The 22,887-nt window shown below is 47.1% G+C and overlaps 1 long non-coding RNA gene across 1 annotated transcript in view; it reads left to right on the forward strand.

Moving 5' to 3' along the window:
• Positions 1-22,166, forward strand: part of LOC146869620 (uncharacterized) — a 48,540-nt gene extending 26,374 nt beyond the window's left edge. The window contains exons 2-3 of the long non-coding RNA XR_014962403.1: positions 21,710-21,873; positions 21,993-22,166. This is a non-coding gene — a long non-coding RNA (uncharacterized LOC146869620). The remainder of the gene's footprint in view (positions 1-21,709; positions 21,874-21,992) is intronic.
• The last annotated feature ends 721 nt before the right edge of the window (positions 22,167-22,887 follow it).

Genomic DNA, 22,887 nt, shown 5'->3' on the forward strand with positions numbered 1-22,887 from the left:
TTCAAGCCACATCACGGAGGTGAGGCAAGAGACACAAGAGTATGTGTGTGTATATGCGCACGTGCATGTCTGCATGCACGTGTGTCCTAGTCGGCACAAGTGCGTAGGTATATAGGAGTGCCTGTGTGTGTGTGTGTGTGCTTGTATATATGTACATGCTTGTGTGAGTGTGTAAATGTATCCCGTCTTGGTAATGCTGTATATGTATGTGCATGCTTGCTTATATGCATGTCTATGCGCGCGTGTGTCTGTGTTTGCATATGCTCGTGCCTGCATGCTTATGTGTGGATGTGTGTGTGTAGCTATGCTTATATGGTTGCAGCTATGTGTGTATGCCGTTGAGGTTGTCTGTTGCCAAATATGTGCATGTCTACGTGTTTGTTTGTATCTGTGTATGCGTGTTTCTTTGGGTCTGTGCTTGCACGTTTGTACGTGTCTCTGTGCATCTATGTTTATTTTAAAGGTATTTTGTATTGCACATAAAAGGGCCAGGAGTGGGTGAGAGCACTTTACTTAAAACAATATATGTGATAATAACTACTACTGGCTGGAGAAAAGATTAACCAACCTCATTAGTACCAGTTTAGTACTTGAATTCAACAATCAGCAACTGTACAGTGACAGATTAAACATTGGCAAGAACATGCCAGTGCCCAGCACCACCTGTCATTTTTGTGTTGCTTTGTTTGAGCTACGATGTGTTTGTTGTAATCTGAGATAATGCAGAAGGTTGTGAATTATGTGTCATGTTTGAGTAATGCATAATCCTGTTGAAAATGTTGTAGCTTCAGGCGCATATAATTCTATTGTTGTGACATTTTCTTTTGCCCAGGCAGCAAATTACTCTGGTCTCCCCTCCCTCATAATCTATTTCCCATTTTCTGGTTTTCCAGCGCGGCGAGTTCATACACATGTCAATAGCGCAATGGAAATATTACTCCACTACATACAGCAAACTAAAGTAAAACACTTGTCATTTTCAACACCAAACGCTCAAGCTTTCAAAAACGAGAGACCTGTTGCATTGCAAATACTTGCTTAGTTTGGTTCAGCAATAAACTTCATTCTCACATTCGGATGGTAGCCTATGAAGCTTGCAGCTCACATGCCGTCGGGCTAGCCAAAACAATAGGTGCACAAACCTTTCAAAACTCTACCTCTGCAGCAGCAGTGGCTGACTGTCCCGCTCTACGCGGGTGATTATTTATGCGTGTGCCATTCAAGCTCCTTTGGGGTATAAACCGGGATCTAGTGAGTCTTCTCCACAAATTGTACTGCTGTACACTGGGCTGTGCCCAGCAGGCTGCTGAGGAAAAACGTTCAAAGAGATAGCATTTCTAGTTTTTAAAGTTAGAATAGTAAATAACGCAGGGGTCTCAAACCTTTTCTGTAACCAGAGCTACTTATGTTCAATAAAAGATTTCCCGAGCTACTAATATTGTTGGCCTTGTAATAGCAACCACATCAGACAAGATTATATAGGTGGCCACGCTATTCAACATTACTCAGTGCATAAGGCAGGGTTGCCAGAAATAACTTTAAAAAGTCTGTCAATTTGGAATCTTTTTACATAGGAAGTACATAACAGCTGTAGCTGAAATGCTCATGGCACTAAGGTAACAGTATTATTAATATGTCTCCCCAATGCTACATGTTTTATCACTTAACTTTAAAAGTAATTTCAAATTCAACCATTTTTCTCCAAAAATCTTATGACTTGAGCTCTGAAAATACATTTTTTTCTCGAATAAACACTTTTTCTATTTAGTAGAGTACGCTGCACACCGGAAAGCTACTCAAAAGGAGCTGGAGAGCTACTGGTAGCTCACAAGCTACTTGTAGGAGAAGCCTGAAATAACGCTATAGTCCAAAATGTTTCAGGAAGACACCAGGTTATATTTTGATTGGTGTTTGGCCTTGCGTATTGCTATTCCCGAAGAGGAAAGATAAATGATTATCAAAAAAATTATTAGTCTTTTTTAGGTCTCGCCTACGCAGTGTGTATGCGCTGCTTAGGAGGACCTTTAGCCGTAGTTCTGCTCATTTTCGAAGCACATACTTATGCTTGTGGCGGTATCCACATTGCGGGAGCGAGCAGGGGGCGCACCACAAGCACGAGTATGTGCTTCAAACAAGAGCAAACTGCGCGCGCACGCACGCACACATGCATCATTCCTAGGCCAGCAAACACATGATTGCAGTGCCAGCAGTGTGTTTTTCTTTTACTGTGACAAGCACACGTGTGGCGCACGCACGCACCGCTCCCGGGCTTGCTAGAGTTATCGCTTCTGACATAATTCCAGCCGCTTTAAGTAGATTTACAGAAAGGTAGCAAAGTCAGACCCTTGCAAGAATTGAAATGCTGACATAAAATGGGCCCTAACATAACCAGAAACGCTATTTTCAAAGCACTGAATCATTAGAATGCTCAAATAAGTTGTGATCATCCTGGAGGGCACCAAAATGTGCAAGTGGGATTTATACAGAACATGGAGACTTTTGAAGCATTTGTGTTTTAAACAAGCTGATATTTTATAACATTCCACACTCAGTTGCCCTATCCACTCCCCCTCTTTACCCATTTTTATTCTTCCATCTTTCTGTATCCTTTCATCCCTCTTGCTCACTTATGTCTTCCATCTCCTCTTTATCCCCTCCATTCCTTCCTTCTTTCTAGCTCATCTTCCTTAACCTCTCTTCCGCCCTTCTTTCACCTCCTTTTTTTCTTTCTCCTTCACCCAATCTTTAGTCGCTCACTTGCACCCTATACTTTTTACTCTCTTCTGACTCAAATTCCCACTCTCTCTTTCTATATCCTTTCTCTTTCTCCCTCCTTTTAGCTCTTCCTCATCTCTTGTTTTAACATTTTTAGGTCTCGCTTGAATAATCTATTGTCTACAAAACCAATGCTTACAGAGGGCTTTGAGTCAACTTATTTCTTATGATTGTATGACTTTCTTGCCTCTTTTGCGTGTTTCTTACTCAATGGCTTTCATTCCTTTTCTTGTGTTTGCCCATCCTCTTGAGCATAACTGTTTTACAGTGTTTCTGACTGGATGAGCTGCATCCTTCCACTGTTTCTATTAAGGGAACAACTTAAAAAAATGTTTTTTTAAATCACCCCATGGAAGTGCATGTTTTTTCTTGTTGCCTTTCCCGTGTGCTGCTTTCCCCTCACATCCCCACCCTGCACTCTCTGTGTTGTTGCCCCAAGCTTGTCCATTTTTTGCTCTGCCCCACTCTGTCCTCCACAGACTTTAAAATGTTCTTCCCACCTCTCCCTAGCCCCGACGTTGTTTGTCTCCCTCACCATTAAAAAAAAATATAATAATTTTTTTCGAAGGGCCCCGGAGCTTTAATTTGCTACTGAGCTGCTCCTTTCTCTGTAATGCATTTACACACACTTTAAAATATACAGTAAATTAAAAGTAAAGAAAACAAGCATTGGGATAGCCAATAGGTTTTGCCTTTGGGACCTTATAAGTGTTTAGTTATCCAGCACAATATCCTTGGTGCAACAACATCAAGTGTTGCATGGCTAAATACTTATAAGGTCCCAAAGGCGAGACCTATTGGCTATGCCAATGCTTGTTGTTTTTGGCTCTACGTTCACACTAACCTAGTGTGCGCACGGATGCCTAGGCCTGTCCCTTGACCAGCCACGCCGCCACGGCCCGTGCAGGTAAGAGCGGTGGGCGGGATTTTGACAGACTAACACGAGGGAAAATTAATTAAATGATTCATTTTCCCTCGTGGTTCCTCCGTAAAACACAAAGATCCTTTGACGCCGCTTGAAAACTGACCTAATGAAAAATGCAAGCACATCAAAAACGTATAGTGCTTATGAGAAAAGTTGTCCCGGACTTGGATTGTAATAACACCTAATAAATAATACAAGCACTTGGAATATTAACAAGTACGATGGAAACGGTTGCCCCAGAGACTGGTTATAGTAATACCTTGAGTAATGCAATGCCTCGTAATATAGCAATTACTCCATATTTTGTTCCAAATTCAACGATCAGGCGTTCGAGAATGAAGACGTGACCACGCATTACGGCGGCCGCATTACTTGATGCTGACTAAAACACTGATCATTGAATTTGGAACAGACTATGGAGTAATTGCTATGTTACCAGGCATTGCATTACTAAAGGTATTATTATAACCAGTCTCTGGGGCAACCGCTCCCGTAACGGTAGAAACTCTTCCAACCTCTCTTTCCACCGAAGCCAGCCCATGTAATGTCTGAGTCAGACCCTCGCAGATCCTTGTGGACATCACATGAACTTGTGTCTTCAAAGGCGTAGTGATGAAAGGAGGGACCAGGCACACCAGGCATGTCTTAAACATCAGAGAAGAAGCTGCAGAATTAAACGTCTGCATCAGCAAGCACAGATTTGAACAAAGTGATTGATTTGAGAGGATTACATTGTTATCCGTTGCTTTCTGTGAAAGAAAAAAACTAACTTTTTGTATTCATTTAAAATCATTGGACGTTTTGTATTAAAAGCTTACAAGTTTAATTTTACTTTTTTCAATTGTTTAATTATACATTGTAAAAATTATATTGTATGTTGAATTGAATATAACTTTTGCACCAAAACACTTTATATATATATATTTAATTTAAAAGTAAAAAAAAATTCATGTATTTAATATGATTTCCCATGAGGTGTTAAGTCCCTCACCCATTACTTTCCTTGGGAGTGGGTGTCTGTACCAGTGAGTGGCCATGTGTTGTGCTATACTCACTCCAAGACTGGTCTGGATGCATTTCCTAGTGATTTGTGACCTTTTGAGTTATAGTAACTTTAGAAGTGTAGTTCGTGAATAGCAATGGGTGTGTTTGTGTTAGCAGGCCCCACCCTTAGCCCATCCTTACACCCATAAACTTCTCTTTACTGCTCCTTGAACCCCTCCTATTTAGTAGTAACTATTGCTCATTTCCCAGCAGCTTTCCATTGTCCCTCCGACATTTACAGCTAAATGGTAGGTTTATGTGTGCGGAGACCTCCGACACTTTTACAGAAATCTCGACAGAGAAAAGATAGGAGGTATGGAGGGCTCTGTATGTAATTTTGGGAATAGCATTTTAAAGTACATGAGAAGGACTACCTAGTGCTACTTTATGTACTACAAAATGCAGTTTGTGAATGGACCCCTTTTTGATCTGTTTCAAAATATTAACCACACCCCATTCTAAATACCTACAACAGACAGTGTGTTGTTTTATGGTCACTTATACAGGTGCCAAAACGGCGCCTCCTCTGTAGCCTGGAAAGAGGTCCAACCAGCTGTGCACAGCCTTCACTGAGGCATGGACATGGATTCTGCCACCTCTGAGGCCTGTAGTGGTCACTGCTAGATGTGTTCACAGCCTCCTCTAAGGTCTTAACAGGCCTTGCCAGCTGTACCTAGTGTCCTCTGAGGGCTGCAAATGGATCCTGCCAGCTGTGTACACCGGCTGTTCAGACGTCATAGTGGGTACTGCCAGTCAGCTGTGCACATTCTCGTCTGAAGCATGTACATGGATCCTGCTAGCTGTAGTCAGCCACTTCTGTGCACAGCCTCCTCTGAGGTCCTAATGGGCCCTACCAGCTACGTATGCAGCTTCCTTTCAGGCCTTTACACGAATGCTGCACAGCCTCCTCTGAGACTGTAAATGGATCCTGCCAGCTATTTATGAAGCTTACTTTGAGGCCTGTAAATGGATGCAGTCGGTTGTGTGCACAGCCTTCTCTGAGGCTGTAAATTGAGCCTGCCAGTTGTGTACTCAGTGTGCTCTGAGGCCTATAAATGGATGCTGTGAAGTATGTGCACAGCCTTCGACTGAGCAGGAAGACTTGCACGGACGTCTTTGTTAGTTTGGGCTCATTTCCAGCATTCCCTGTGGTCTTGTGTTGTGGAGGAGCCCTAGTGTGCCTGACCCCTGATGCAAGCACGGGGCCAGCAGAGGGCAAGCACCCAGGGTATGGTGGGGAGTCTCAGCTTTGCAGAGCACTCTGGGATATGTTTAGAGTGGGCTGTGACACTTGCACTCTGGGGATGACCCCTATGCTCAGCGTCTAGTTGGCCACTCTCCCGGCATGTGTCTGGCCTGTAGGACAGCCCCCTTCTGCAATTCCAGTACAGAGATCCACTCAGAGTTGCATATGTGCCCAATCAATTCTGATCTGCAGCTGGCACTTCTAGCCCAGTACTGGGGCACCTCACTCACTGATGCAGCTCTACCCAAAAGTGCAGTGGCATAGAGTAGAGTGGCGTAGAGTTCGGGCCATCAGCGCAGTAGTTGTAGCTTGCAGCTGCAGCATGGGTGCACTAGTTGCCTCATATCAGTCTTGCGGCCAGGCGGCCTGCCTCATAAATTGAATGGTGCGCTTCTGAGCCTCTCAATAGTGAAGATGGGCTGCCCCTCTCCTCTCTCCTGTTTACCAACCCAGCATCATCGTCTTTGTTGTAGCGCATTCTGATGACCAAGTTATAGATAGAGCTACACAACTATAAGGGCAGCGATTACATGTTATGTTACGTTATTTATGTTTATATAATGCATTCTATGGAAAATATGGCTCTTCCTTGCATTTGAAATTTACATTTACTGCTGTAGTGTGAGAATGCATTTCATGAAAAGGAATATAAAGTAGGGTTGCCAAAAGAAAAACGCCAGCCATGTGTTTAAAGAGCCTGGAAAGACCTTGTCTTAGCACTAAATATGGTTATAAATAAAAAAGTCTGTATTCATTTGTAATGTGACTTTTCTGCCTTTGTTCCCTTTAATTATCAGTCATGGATCTCATCATTCAGGCAGCCCTAGAACACAAAGTGCATTCTATTTATATTTGCTGTTCGATGTATTCACAGATAAGTGCTGAAAATACGGCTTTAGGTGATAGTTTATTTTTGTTGGTGGGGCAAAGTTTTGGTACCAGTGGCCAACACCACAGTATGATTGTACTCATTATTAACTAAAGGAGCTGGCACTAATGTCCTCAGAAGCTGTAGTGATGCAAACAGAAGTAGGATGGATCAAAGGCGTGGCCTTCATGAGTATGCAAATTACTTCCATCCAATCATAAAAGCCAAGGAAATAAACATTTTGCCATGCTCACCTGCAATGGATGAGGAGTTAATGAGGTTCTTCCCACTGATTTTGAAATAAAAATGACTGATAATAATTATAGGTCCGTTTTTCACTAGCTAATGCACCCAATTTCAACCCGCACAGTTTTTAAAGACATATCGCAGAGTCCTGAATGGCAAATCTACCGCTTGTTTTTAGGTCTCGCGAGCCAAAGGCTCGAAAGAGACATTTTATATCTGGGCTTTTCAAAGTGCTGCCGTGGCCTAAAGCTACAGTGCACGTGAACGTGTACGCGCGCAGCGCCATGTGTCTTTCCGCCATAGCGATCGTAATCACGATCACTTTCACTTTCGCGGGCGCCTCTGTTGCTGGCATTCCCCCCTCCCTTCTCGCCCGGCCCTCTTGGATCTCTTCCGTTTTTACCTCATGGCAAGTGTGTTACGTGACTATGTGCCAGGGCTCCTTGGTTTCACGTTATTTTTTTGTGATCCTTGCCCCCCTGCCCTCCATCTAGCAACAAACCAAGTGTGCGTAAAAGGCAGCTCAAGCAAAAAGATCTTTCAAGATTCTTTGTTTAAATTTCATCTCTCCGGAGATATTTATTTGTCTTTTTTTAAATTAAGAAACCGATTAAACGTTCTCTTTCCACTACACCTTTATACCGTAACAACAACCGACCTAGTTATCAGTGTGGGTGGAAGCTGCAAATACAAGTATGTTTGTGTGCATTGTGGAGTTTGTGTTGGGGCATGGGTTTGCTATGTCCGCACCAGCCTGGGGACCTTAAACACTTAAGACGATGTATATTTTTGTTTTGCAGAAAAACACAGACAAATGAAAAATACAAACAGCTCCTCCAAGCAATTATAAGTGAAAACGTGCGCTATAATAAATAACAGCTAGCCTCAACATGTCATAAAGCACTATCACTAAACCCCAAGACATACTACTAGAGTGCATTCACCATAAACACTAATTTGTATGGCACAAAACAGGAAGACATCTTTTCACCCATTTGTAGGGTGCAGTGTCCACTCGTAAAAGATTTACGGACTCTGAGGCAAAGTCCTGTTCACACAGGCAAGTTATGGCCCCCAGGTGTGATAATTATTTGAAGTAAAAGTACCCTTCCCCGTGTCCATCCCTCCTCCCCACCCAGTCACAGCATGTTAGTTTTGCAGTTGGACATTAACATAGAATTAGAACACATATCAATATGTAATGCCGCCACTATTCAGCGGCGATGTCCGTGCAGCACTAACCAGTTCACACTGAAAAGGGAGACCCATTCTGTGGTCAAAGACACGTGCAGGACTGAGAAAGTGCTGCATTGAGCTGGTGCACTGGTTATGTTGTGCACCTCCTCAGAGTCGACCCGGAGATGCCCCCACTCAGCATTAACCGTAAGATCTCACTAAAGACGAGGGTGACTGCAGAGAGGCGCTGCACTCAATGGCGCTCCATTCACAGGCAGGCGCCGAAAAATATAATGAAAGTAGAAGCAGCGTACAAATGCACGGAGTGAACATAACATGTTGACCCCGACTACAACAAATCAGACCCTGTCACAAATGCGTGATCGCTCCCTTTAGGAAAGAGAAGGTTAAATAATCAAGACCCTGGATTATTCTCCCGACACACTCCTTCACTTGAATAAAATGTAATGTTTTTGTCATAATCAATTACACCTCACAGTTTATATTCGTTACTACCATTTAAAGACATACAATCGAAGGCTGTGTCATTGTCAGCAAACGTATTTACTGGACTAGAACCCCAGTGAACAAAAACACCTAAATAAGAGGTTTAATTGTAAAGAATATTCCTTACCTTCTCATGGCAGCATAAATATACCGTTTTTATTTACAAATGAAAAACAAAGTATAGGCTGGAAAAACAATATAGTGCCTAAGAAAAGTAGAGGCGCAGACGTTACTTTTCCAACCACAAAAGATCAATATCGAATTATGTGCTAGCCAAGATCTCTAGCTGGTTGATGCGCTGGTTATCTATATATATGGAGGGGGGGTGGGTGGGGGAGCCCGAGCCGCCACCGATCCTGGTCAGGCTGCTTCGGAGACTCGGGTCTCTACCGAACACAATGGGTCCTAGCCTGCTGTGCCCGCTACCGCACCCCCTGCTTATCTTCCCCCCTTGCCAGGGTTCCTCTCCTCTGCAAAAACGAGGCGCTGGGCGGGGCTTCCAAGTTCCGAGTGTCTGCCGGACTCGGCGGGTCTGACAGGCTGCATCAAACGACAACTATGCTTGTTGAATCCGGTGTATTGTTAAGGGGGGGCAAATTTGTTCCACCAATCGGGGGACGGTCAAAAATAATGTTGTGTTCACATTCTGGTCACTTAGTATCCACTGCCACTAAAAACAAACCCTAAAGTATTCTCATGGTCAGTGACTGGCTACCGCCCTCCCCCAATGACCACACCACCCCCGGACACAGCACCCAGACGTGGTATCTTTGGAAGGCGGGGGGTCGCGAAACCCCCCGGCCGTATTTATTAAGTACAAAAACAATAAATTTCAAATTTGCATGATAAACGGTTATACAAAATTCAGCAGGACATTAGATACATAATTGTCAACAGGTGTGAGTGTCTATCCTTAACAAAGACTCTAATACAGATAGTTTCCTAACCGAATCTAACATCCTCCTCTGCATTTTGTATACTAACATTTCTGGGCCATATGGCAAGGTCGCTAACCGGTGTCAGGTCCTACTAGCTGCGCCTCCCCTACAGGTGTGCGCATGCGCATCCGGGCCCGGTAATTACCCGGTCCACGCCGTGAACTTCATTTACCCACTAAAGGAGGGCCCTTACTCTGCGCCATCCGGTGACGTCATGAGTATGCGCGCGCGGGGTGGCTACCAGCCTAAGGAAAGCGTGACTCCCCAACCCGCGCCCCTTTGAAGCACCAGTTACCTTGCCCCTGAAGTTCTAGGAGGGGCCAATGGCCCCTCCCCCTGGGCGGGCACCTCCGTAGGATGATGCCCGCCCCCTCAGACCTTCAAATAGTTGCTCACCGGTCATGACCTTACCGCATGCCCATCATACCTAATAAATACGACGACCTAAGGGAGAAAATTCTAAAGTACCACTACACTGACTAAAATCACAGGTCATGTATAACATCATAAAGCTACAAGGGAAAGAAAAGACCTAACACGACTGCAACAGTTACACATAATCCAATATCATTCGCTACCTTGGGAGAAAAAGGCCTACAAAAAAGCATAGTCAAGAACATAACTGCACAATACCATATTGATCACTACAATGGGAGAAAAAGTCCTAACAGAAAACCTCATCAGAAACTAACATCTCATGACAATTTCCCGCGCCCAATGCCCGCTAATTGGGCTAGCAACACATCAACCACGTACTCCAGGGATGGTGGGTGGGGAAAAGTTATCCGCCCCGAGCGCCGGGGCACGTCCTATGTGGGGGAGCGTCCAGGGAACAAGGGGGTCACCTGGGCGCTCCCCACCGCTTTATCCCCCCCCCAGTGGCCCGCCCCCCTCCCTTCCGACCCGGATGTCGATTAACGACATCCGGGTCATACAGGCAGCCAATCGGCGGTAGGGCGCGCCCCCTCAGTGACGCGCCCCACCACCGAGTAGTCCGGGGGGAGGTCGCCGCACAGCCATGCAGGCGGGGGGCCCAAAAGCCCCCCCTTTCCACATGGTCAGTGACTGGCTACCGCCCTCCCCCAATGACCACACCACCCCCGGACACAGCACCCAGACGTGGTATCTTTGGAAGGCGGGGGGTCGCGAAACCCCCCGGCCGTATTTATTAAGTACAAAAACAATAAATTTCAAATTTGCATGATAAACGGTTATACAAAATTCAGCAGGACATTAGATACATAATTGTCAACAGGTGTGAGTGTCTATCCTTAACAAAGACTCTAATACAGATAGTTTCCTAACCGAATCTAACATCCTCCTCTGCATTTTGTATACTAACATTTCTGGGCCATATGGCAAGGTCGCTAACCGGTGTCAGGTCCTACTAGCTGCGCCTCCCCTACAGGTGTGCGCATGCGCAGCCGGGCCCGGTAATTACCCGGTCCACGCCGTGAACTTCATTTACCCACTAAAGGAGGGCCCTTACTCTGCGCCATCCGGTGACGTCATGAGTATGCGCGCGCGGGGTGGCTACCAGCCTAAGGAAAGCGTGACTCCCCAACCCGCGCCCCTTTGAAGCACCAGTTACCTTGCCCCTGAAGTTCTAGGAGGGGCCAATGGCCCCTCCCCCTGGGCGGGCACCTCCGTAGGATGATGCCCGCCCCCTCAGACCTTCAAATAGTTGCTCACCGGTCATGACCTTACCGCCACGGGCCAGCATTGTTAACCGACGATCTGGCCTCCCCCTCTACCCAGACCTAAACCAGGAGCGCGCCTATTTTTTAAAAACCCCTCCAACCAGGCCCAGACATTATTAGACCACAGGACATTAGCTGCCTCCGTCAAGTGCACCCCGTCCCTCAAGTAAAAATGCTCGCCCCAGATACACCCATGTGGAATCGTCTGCAACTGGGGGGTCCGAAATAATTTGTCCAACTGTGTGTTGACCCTCCGTACCGAGTGATTCAACGCCCTGACCGAGACCCCCCCTCGCCACTGCCACCGAGGGATAAGTTGCGACCAAACTACTGTGGAACCCGGGCAAGCCCTGGCCACCCACCCCGCAGTGGAAATGATCTCCTCAATGAGCACACGCCTCCCCAATTTTGCCAAATCATTCTCCCCCAGGTGAAGTATCACCACTGACGGGGGGGGCCGCTGCTGAGCTAAGATTCCCTGGAAGAAACTCCGAAACTGGCTAAGGCATAAACCCCCTCTCCCGAAAAATGATATATCCAACCCCTTTTGCGCTGCGCTCGTCCTACGGTCTCCTGAAAGAAAAACATGTTCCACGCGCCTAACATAAGAATGGCCCACAATCCAAGTCACCAGTTTCTTGTGTCCTCCGTGCTGTGCCGACGTCGATCGTTGTCGCCCGGTGACGAGTTCCTCCCCTGCGTGACAGGCTTGAGAAACTGTAAACAAAAGAAACATACAGGGCGTGAGCACCACCATGTCACAACATGTCAATTCGTACATAACTCTTGTAACGTTCAGACGACCACCTTCCCAGTGTCTTCACACTCTCCACTGAGAGACCCCTCGCCACTGCCTCGGTTGCTGCCCCAATCCTAAATGAATGGGTGCCGAATTCCTTTGGATCGAACCCTGCCAGACTGACCGTTAGCTCCAAGACTCGCCTAAACTGGTACCTAGTCAATGGTGTACCATCAGCGTGACACAGCAGTGTGTCCCCCGCCGTGCACTCCCGCTGCCTACAGAAAGCCTCCACGTGAGAAACCGGGCAGCACGGGTTGGCCCGCGCCCGATGGAGCACTATGGTGTGACCCCGAGAGTCCTGATCGGTTTTTGATTTCTGAATTGTTATTCGCATAACGTCTTCCTTGATCTCAACCCCGGCCCACTGCAGTCCCCCCGCTCTATCAGTTTTTGACCCAGCCACTAACTCCCCAACCCTCAAAGCCCCATAAAAGGCCAGGGAAAATGCCGCCTTGAACAAGATAACCTCCCACTGGGAGCTACAAACAGTGTGCAGTGCCCCCAATAAGGCCGTCAGCCGTGCCAATCCGATGGGCCTTCTCCTATCGCCCCGGTAACCCTGTACACGGCGCCAACCCCTCAACGCCTTGCGCACCAGAAAGGTGTTAGTGGGATCTCGCATACCCCTACTCTGCGCAAAGAAAGAGATTGCCGCCCTATGTCTGTTCGCAGTCGCAACTGAGCGCCCTTCCTTGTGCATTGATTCTAGGTAAGCTGCAAAGCTGTCCTCCTGTGCCCACCTAGCCTCCCATTCCCGCCCCAAGAAAGCCCGGTAAGACAAAAACGCCCCTTCGTAAGCTGTCTTGGTCCTGGGGGCTAAGCTAGCGACCACGAGGTCCTGTAATCTGGGGCACCAATCTGCCAAAGTACTGCCGGGAATTGCGCCGGCTGGGGATCTGCCGCCGGAAGGTGTTCCCTGAAAACCTGCATTTTAAAGCGAGAAAGGGAGTCAGCTGCATTATTGAGGACGCCAGGGACATGCTTGGCTCTGAAAACCACATTCCATTTTAAGCATTGCAACACAATCTCCTTCAGTAAGCGGAGTATGAATGGACAGCGTGCCCCCTGCTGATTTATGCATTCCACCACCGTCATGTTATCCGACCAGAACACCACGGATTGGTTACGCAAGTGTTCCGGCCAGACCATCAACGCTACCCATATCGGAAAAAGCTCCAGAAAGCCAATATTGGTAGTCAGACCCTGTGTCCTCCATTCCGCTGGCCACCGCTGGGCGACCCACCTGGTACCCAAAATGGCGCCGAAGCCGGTACTCCCAGCAGCGTCCGTCCATAGGCCCAAGTCCGCCGATGTGGAGGGAGGACCCGGCCACACTACTCTGCCATTAAAATCCTCCAGAAATGCCATCCAAATGAGCATATCCTGGCGAACCTCAGATGACAACCTCGTGTGATGGTGTTTCTCCCGTAATCCTCTCATTGCTTGGGCAATAGAGCGTGAAAAAGGGCGTGCCATTGGGATAACCCGAAGCGCAAAATTCAATTGCCCCACCACCTCCTGTAGCTGTTGCAATGTAACCTTGTCTTTGCGTAGGCATTACCGTAGGGCTGCCCTGAAGCTAGCTACCTTAGCCCTGGGTAACCTGAAGCATCCCTCCACGGAATCAATTTCGATACCGAGGAATTCCAAACAGGTGGACGGGCCCACCGTCTTCCCCGGGGCTAGCGGGACACCAAAAGCCCGCATGAGCGCGCAAAATTCCTGCAACGCCCAAGCACACTCCTGAGATCCCGCCGCACCCAAGAAAAGGAAATCGTCCAGATAATGCATCCCCTGCCGATGCCCCGTCACCTCCCTCATGACCCATTCCAAAAACGAGCTAAACGCCTCCAAGTACGCACATGAGATAGAACAGCCCATGGGCATACATTTGTCCATATAAAACTTGCCATCGAAAGTGAAACCTAAAAGATGATGGTCCAGAGGATGAACTGGGAGGAGGCGGAAGGCAGATTCTATGTCTGATTTTGCCATCAATGCCCCTGGCCCCAGTGCCCGCAATAAATCCACTGCCTGGTCAAATGATGCATACTTGACGCTACAAATTCCCTCATCAATCGCATCATTCAGTGACGCACCTCTCGGAGCCGACAGGTTGTGGATCAATCTGAACTCCCCTTTCTCTTTTTTGGGTACCACCCCTAGTGGAGAACACACAAAATCGGGGACAGGCACCTCCTGGAAAGGGCCAGCTATTCTACCCAGGGCCAGTTCCTTGCTAATCTTAGCAGCCACCACTGCGGGGTTATGCTGCACCGACAGCTGGTTCCTGCAATGTGTGCTACCTGTGTAGCCCCCTGCCGGGATCCTAAAACCTTGAGAAAAACCTTCTTGCAGTAGAGTGGCCGCTGTGTGAATCGGGTACCTATTCAACCAAGGGATCATTGCCAAAACATCTATAGGGGTTACGATATCCCGAATATCAGCACTACACTGGCTTCCCCCTCCCCCTCTGGCTGTGGTTGCCCTGCTTGGACCTGCAAGTTGACTCGGGGTGGGAGGGGTGACCGCAGATCGAACATGCATGTCTGAATTTACAGGTGCCCGGGGCCCTCGTGCAGATACGCTTATTAAAGTCCCAACACACCCCTTTTCTCTCAAACCCCCCCCCCCCCCCCTACCCCTACCCGGGACCTCACTCCCCTGAGCCGCCCGAAAGGGGTGCTGAGGTCTGGTGAAGTACCCCCTGCCCGCAGTGGCAGACTGTAGTGGGGCAGAGCTCCCAGAGAACTGCCTATGCCATGACACAGAGTCCACCTTATCCCATGCCAATGACGCGTCAAATTCCCTAGCTTTCCTGAAATTGACATCATACTCCTTCCAGGCATCCCCCGGGTACTGCTCGCTCCACCCCACGATTCTACTCTGGTAGCAAGCCAATGACGCCTGCACATTAGGAGGCCGCTCGGCCATGATGGTCGTGAACACTGCGAAAGCCCTAACCCAATTGAGCAAAGATTCTTCAACCCTAAACCTAGCACACTGTGCCCTCCACTCACTTGGCAGCATCCACTCCTTTAGTGTCTTTGCCTGGTCCATCTCCCTGTGATCCAGTAGTAATGAAAAAATGTAAACATATTTTCCCGCCCAAATGCATTCCTTCGTTGCCTGGGACTCATGTTGTGCCAAATTCTCACTCCTAGAGGGCAATGACCCATCGCCCAAGAGGGGCAGTGCCACCTCCTTACCCTTTTCCTGCGCCGCGACCGGTTGACCACCATCTGCCGTCGGTTGGGCGGGGCTGGAACCTGTAAGTGAAGAAGAAGGGGGAACCGCAGCTCTATCCGCTGCCGCTGCTGCTTTAATCTTTTCTACCAACTGTGCTGCTTCAGCTGCATGGTTTGATGACGCTGGTAAAACCCCCCCCTTTTTTAGCCAAGGTAATAAAGCCGCTATCTGAGATGCCAATTCAGGCGGGACCGAGTCTGGGCTAACTGGTGGGACTATGGGCCCCCCGGGAGGCATAACCGGTGGGGGTGGCATGATAGGCGATGGAGAGACCGGTACCGGCAGACCCGGCACTGGGATCGGTAGCACGGGCGGGGGGGTAGGCCCCCCAGGAGGTGGCGGCGGCGGCATGGCAGGAGCCAATGTAACGGGTGCCGGGACAGGTACCAAGGGCACTGAATCAGAAACCACGGGTGTGGTTGAAACCGGTACCACTGGGGCTGGGGCACTGCGCCTTCGCTTCTTAGCCTTGGATGACTTGGGCGGGCTAACAAAATCCCCCCTGGACAAGGGTGCCTTCCGCTGCCGCGCGGGCCTGCCTGCAGACGCTGGGGGGTCAGTAAACCTTTCATTCAAGCGCGCTTCCAATGCATCCACTTTACTCAATCTCTTATTGATGCTATTCATCTCCTGCATCATGGCCTGCAACATGGCCTCCATCCTGGACCCACTTTCACTACCCACTGGCCCCGCCATGACGTGGGTGCACCGCCCTACACTAATACCCTAATACAGGCGTCAGTACGCTTATTACCTTCACTAGATGGAGGATCTACAGGGGGCTGTAAGCACCATGCAACCGTAACCGCAACGCCCCGGCTTATCCGGTTTGTCAGGGGTGAGTAAACTCTAACGTAGACCCACCCGGCGGCTACCAGAAGCAATGTAATGCAAGCCCCCCGCTCTCCTCTTACCGTTCCAATCCTGCGCACTCCCAGCCGTAGTTGAAGTGACCTGCGACCACCACTGCTGACCACCAATTTGGGCTTACCACAATAAATGGCAGGGACGCAGTAATAACACCTGAAATAGAAAATGTATTAAATCCCAGGAGTTATGCAACGGTACACACGTATGTACAAGTTCTAACGTTCTGTCACTGCCCCGTCCACTGGCCTTGGCTGTTGCCCCTATCCTACCAACAAAAGAACGTGTACCAGCCCCCAGGCCAATGCAGGCGCCCTAATTATTCCCACCCTTTGAGCAGTTTCGAGCACAGCCCCACCCCTACAGTTCCAGCAGTCAAGCCGACACCCTGTGCTTTCCCTGTATCCCCCTTGGAACTCCTCATGAGAAACAAGCAACCCCCACTTCCTGTAACTGCCCTACCTCAGCAACTAACGATCTGTTTATCAATAATGAATACAACAATTCTTTCTACTTTGGCCTCTAGAACCGATTTGCATATCCTCAACAGTAGTGAGTGTTTTGATAACGCTGGTTGCTTTAAATGCGCAGCTAACACATTAAAGTTTTAAATCTGTTACCTCAGTATTAACCCCTTAGATCCTACACTGGACGCCGTACACTGTAACAGACCCAGCCTGATGTCCGTTCACTTCCCCGGCGGGAAAAACGAAGAAAAATAACCCCGGATTGATGCCAGCAACAGAAAGTAGCACCAGTGGGCGGCAAATCCGCGCCCCCCCCCGCTCCCTCGCAGTACCTCTGTCGTGCAATCCGAGCCGCCCGATCCTCGGGAGGCTCCCTCACCGCGATTATGTCTTAATCGCACGACTCCGCAGCGAAGGCACGAAGCAGCTTCCCTCGATAGGCAGCGCCGACGAGTCCTTCCCTAAGCGATCCGGCCAACCTGGAAGGAAGGAAAAGAAAGAGAAAAGTTATCCGCCCCGAGCGCCGGGGCACGTCCTATGTGGGGGAGCGTCCAGGGAACAAGGGGGTCACCTGGGCGCTCCCCACCGCTTTATCCCCCCCCCAGTGGCCCGCCCCCCTCCCTTCCGACCCGGATGTCGATTAACGACATCCGGGTCATACAGGCAGCCAATCGGCGGTAGGGCGCGCCCCCTCAGTGACGCGCCCCACCACCGAGTAGTCCGGGGGGAGGTCGCCGCACAGCCATGCAGGCGGGGGGCCCAAAAGCCCCCCCTTTCCATTTTGGTGGCCGTACATGGAACAAGATGTTGATAACATTAGCAACGTGAAAAATATCTGTTATCAAACAAACCCTGGAAACTTAAATTAGGTCTTTGCCACTGGTTCCTTTTGCAAAAGCATGGAGCAAGTTAGCTTTAGATTTTGCCTGACATATAAAAGCATTAGTGGATAAGTTGTTTTACTGGATTGTACTTGTTTTTTTTTTTTTATTTGAGAAACAGAACTCCAATCTTAGATCCTTCGCTCGTCCGAAGGGGACTTAACTGGCAGTCTCCTGTCTGGCTCTATTTTTAACACTAACGCCGGCTTTTCTGCGCTTTGTTTTGTTTTTGTGTCTACCCAACCTGTAGAGTGTGGTTATAAGGCCTCCCCCTCGAAGCTCCTCGTAGGGAGCTAGCACCCTTATTATCAAGGGGTGAGTGCCTTTTTATACCGCCTATTACAAATCATGAAAAAAACCTTTTTTTTCTCCCCTCCACTCCCCTGCATGTTTGTGTGACACTGAGCAACAATAATATTACAAATGGCATGAATGAAATAAAATTTTGATTGCATTACCCACCCATATAATTTATGGATGAGCGACCAACCATGAATGTGCTCACTGATATAAACAATATGGAACACCAGACTTACGCCCTGGTGCTCCCCACAGTGTACCAGACACATTCACGGCTCGTTGATCACAGGGAACGATAACAGTGATTAATTTTTGCCACCTTTTGTCACATTCCGGCCTCACAGCACACATGGAACAGAATCTGCTATCTTATGTGTATCTGTGTTTTGTCGCTTTCTTTTGCAGGAAATTCCTCACAGAAAACAACAGCAGGTATTAAACTTACCCTCCTGTCGTAATGTGACACTTGTTAATTGCATGAGCTCTCACATTCACGTCTCTGGGGAAGTTTCTTTTTTGCATCCCACCCTGATGAAAGCCCAGGACCAATACATAGGCCAGTAGTAAGGGCTGAAACATGTGGGTGTGAAGTGTAGGGTCATAGGACCATCGTATCCTCCCACCCTAACATAGTCAGTTTTTAACCTTCCCTCTCACTCCACTCATAAAGGACACTTGAGGAGCAAGAGAGGAATTTTATCTTTAACATCACGCCCCCAAACACAATTTATCTAAGTGCTCCCTAAAACACGGTTGCGCCAACCCTGACCTTTAGGAGTTGGGCTGAGCCCGATAATGAAGCGTGTCACTGGTAGAGTGAGTGAGGGCTATAAAAAGAAAAGGGTCTCTTTCCCTTTCCACTCTTGAACTAAGGGGGGGCTAATAGACCTAGGGACTTACAGACTGGTTTGGGAGTTTTCTAACACACAACATTCCCTGTTCTTCACCTGCTGTTCCTTTCCCCTACTCCACTTTTTCACCAGGGACCACCCTGGTCCCAGGAGGGATATTCTTTTGTGATACCTAGTATACAAAGGGAGGACGCATCTCTTCATACATCCCAAGGGCCCTCTGAACCCTTGCGTAGGTCCACCTGGGCCACGCACACAGTGGTACAGGTTAATTTGTAACCTCCTATGAGAACTGACCCTTTTACTTCAGTTGTTACACGGTACATCTTATTTACTCTGTAAGCACTATTTTCTTTAATGGTTTCTCTTACTGCAGGCACTACATGCTTTCCTACAACATTTAGCATGTCATGTGTGCTTTCACGGGCGCTTTTACAAAAAAAAGCATTTGTTTGTCAACTTGACAAACAAATACTTTTTTTGGTAAAAGCGCCCCCTATCACGCTTTCAGTTTAATAGTGGCCCGGACCTTTCTTTAGACACGGCTTGTCTAAAGAAAGGTGTGTGGCCAATAGTGAAAGCGCAGCATGGGGCGCTTGTAATCAACAGGCATTTGCAATGCAATAGGTCTCGCATTTTAGAAACTTTGACCTATTGGTATTGTAAATGACAATGCCTTTTATTATTGCAAGTTTTTTTAAACCCAAATAAAAGGCATTGTCAGTTACAATGATAATAGCTCAAAATCTCGCAATTGCGAGACCTATTGCATTGCAAATGCTTGTTCTATCTATTGCCAACCTCAATGCTTGCACACTTTTATCTTTAATTTAATCTCACTGGTCTCTGAACATTGGGGAGATTGTTCTATACATTGAAGGACATAAGAAACACTGGTGTGTCCATGCACATTAGAACTTACGTTTTCCTTCTAGTGGCCATGCCATTCTTATTAGCATGTAATTGACTTTTACGTTTTACCAAATATAGGCATGGGATTCAGATAAGCACACCACCTGGATCTGTTCTCTTTCAACAATTAGACAGCAAATATAATGAACTTGTAAAAAAAGGGTGATTTTCATCACAATATTATTCCTATAAATGTATGGGATTATATGTCTCCCTTCTAAATTCCTATATGTTTCTTGCTACAAGGGTCAGATTTAACATGAATAGTAAATTCACAGGTGGTATCGGTAATATATGTTTTTTCTTTGTATCCTAGGAGGATCTAGCTCCTCTGCCAGCTCCAGCACAAAAACAAGCACATCTACCACTCAGGTCCGAACCATCGTGACCGAGGAGGTTGATGGCAAGGTGGTGTCATCCTCATCTCCCTACCTTCTGATATTCAGGGGCCCTCTTTTGTTTATGAGTACTTGTTACTAATAAACATAGGGAAGCTTCCCCTAGATTTAAATGTACGAATTCTGGTGCAGATTAGTACTTACAAACACAATTATTACGGAGTTATGAGTTATTTGAGGTTATTGCTTCCGAGCAAGTCTCCTTTTATACGAGCCCTTGCTCCATCAGAGGGACTCTCAATCATTTCACAATATATGATCATAAAGACGTCATCAATGGCTATGCACAGCCGACGGTCCACACCTCATTATCAATAACTGTCTTTCACATAATTCTTCGTGCTATTGATCCCAGAGACATTATCCAAATTATCTTACACTGAAAGGGCTTTCTCTGCATGCCCTCCATCTAGGAACCCAAATTTATTATCAAAAACTGGGATCGTCCAGCTCATGTTTCCGATCACTGACAAATTGTCAGTTTCTCTGGCATACAAAATAGTTCCATTTCTTTAAGAAGATTACAGTACTCCGGTCACTGGGATACCTTTGCTACTTAGAGCCTTATTTAGGGTTCGGTGGACAAAATACTCCATCACAAACGTGATGGATCTGCCATCCACCGTATTACAAGTGCATTTTACCGTGCAGCACCTGAAACATGGCGGACAGGATATTCGCCAAATTCTGAAAGAGTAGTCTGTCTGCCAAACTCCTAATGAGTCCCTTATTCTCCAAATCAATAACCTCAAATATATTATCAATAAGATTGTGCTTTATCATATCATTCCCAACACATTGCCTACTGTTGGCATATCCCACAGTGTTGGCTTCTCTGCGTACAGTAGTCTTGTAGGTCTACTTCACGTACTCACAAAATGCTTTGTGAATGAGCTTTATGCTTTATTGCCGTCTTACTTCTGGAAATAAAAAAGTAAGTCTCACCTACTTTGTAAGTTATTCACACCTATGATCGGTGTTTGTCAGCCCTATTTTGGGTGCTAGTCACACCTATGATCGGTGTATGTCAGCCCTATGCTGGGTGCTAGTCACACCTATGATCGGTGTATGTCAGCCCTATGTTGGGTGTTAGTCACACCTATGATCGGTGTATGTCAGCCCTATGCTGGGTCTTAGTCACACCTATGATCGGTGTATGTCAGCCCTATGCTGGGTCTTAGTCACACCTATGATCGGTGTATGTCAGCCCTATGTTGGGTGTTAGTCACACCTATGATCGGTGTATGTCAGCCCTATGCTGGGTCTTAGTCACACCTATGATCGGTGTATGTCAGCCCTATGCTGGGTGTTAGTCACACCTATGATCGGTGTATGTCAGCCCTATGCTGGGTCTTAGTCACACCTATGATCGGTGTATGTCAGCCCTATGTTGGGTGTTAGTCACACCTATGTTTGGATTAAGTCACACTTGCTCACAGAATATTTTTTGTGAGTTGAGCTCTTAGATGGTATTTAAATAAATAGCTCAAAACTCTTGTTAGAAACAAATTATTCATGCTGTTACTAAGAGTGTCTATTTGTGTTCTTTCTGTATAGGAGATGGGTGAAATTCGCACACATGCGGCCGGCAATGTCAGCGTGGAGATGGACGCCGCTCCAGGGAATGACTTGACCACGGTTCTTGCAGAGATGAGAGAGCAGTACGAGTTCATGGCCGACAAGAACCGTAGAGAAGCCGAGGGCAGGTTCCTTGCCGCTCTGTACGTTGGCCAACTTAACATCTGCATAACTAAATTTCACAAAGCGTCGTTACTAAATGCTACTTGCTAAAAAAAAAATTGTATTCCCCCCCCCCCCCCTCCTCCCCTTTGACATATAGAGTGAACAGCTGCAGAAGGAGGTGGTGGCCAACGTGGAGCAGGTGCAACCCGGCAAGAGCGAAATTACCGAAATAAGACGCAGCTTGCAGGGCTTGGAAATCGAACTGCAGTCACAACTCAGCATGGAATGTTAACGTTATAGTTCAGACCATATCCAATCAGAATAAAACAATTCTACAGCATGGTTCACTAGATGAGTTGAGTTTGTCGGTATGCTTCACGCCCGCAATAGCATTCATTTGCTTAGGTATATTTGGGTAACCACAAAAAAGCCACTGAAAAATTAACTACAGCACAAAATTAGGGAAAAGGTGTTGGAGAAGATGCAGGATTGTGGTAATATGGTTTATCCCTTGTAAATGAAAAATAAGAACTAATGCAGTTGAGTTATGATGAGGAGCAGACATGTTGGGTGGCAGCTAATCTGTTAGTAGCTATGTTGTGTGATGTGGTTAGATAGTTTTAACCTTCTGTGTCAACTGAATCCATCATAAACTATCATACCACTAATTCCAAATTTAGGAACTGGTTTACATGATCGCTTTAAAATATGTTGACTATAATCTATCAATTTTAAGACCTACCATGTACCATTTCGCCTTTTTGGTCTTAGAATTTATCCTCAAATGGCAACCACTTACATGCCCCTAATATACTACTCGCTCGCCCCAGGTATTCGAAAATGCTGTTGCTTTTATCATGCAGGCGCGACCACAGTGTTCTCATTTACAGTTTGACTTTAGGGTGCGAGGAGGCTTTTTCCCTGTCTTTGCCATTCCTATTAAAATAACTAAGTGTTTGGTGCTGATTCTCTTCTATAGATACAATGGTTGGGTGAAACTATAATTCTTCAGACAAAGTTTATGTAAGTTAGCCACTTTTACATTTGCCTCA

The sequence above is a fragment of the Triturus cristatus genome, chromosome 1_1 (genome assembly GCF_964204655.1).
Source record: "Triturus cristatus chromosome 1_1, aTriCri1.1, whole genome shotgun sequence".
In the NCBI taxonomy this organism is placed as follows: Eukaryota; Metazoa; Chordata; class Amphibia; order Caudata; family Salamandridae; genus Triturus; species Triturus cristatus.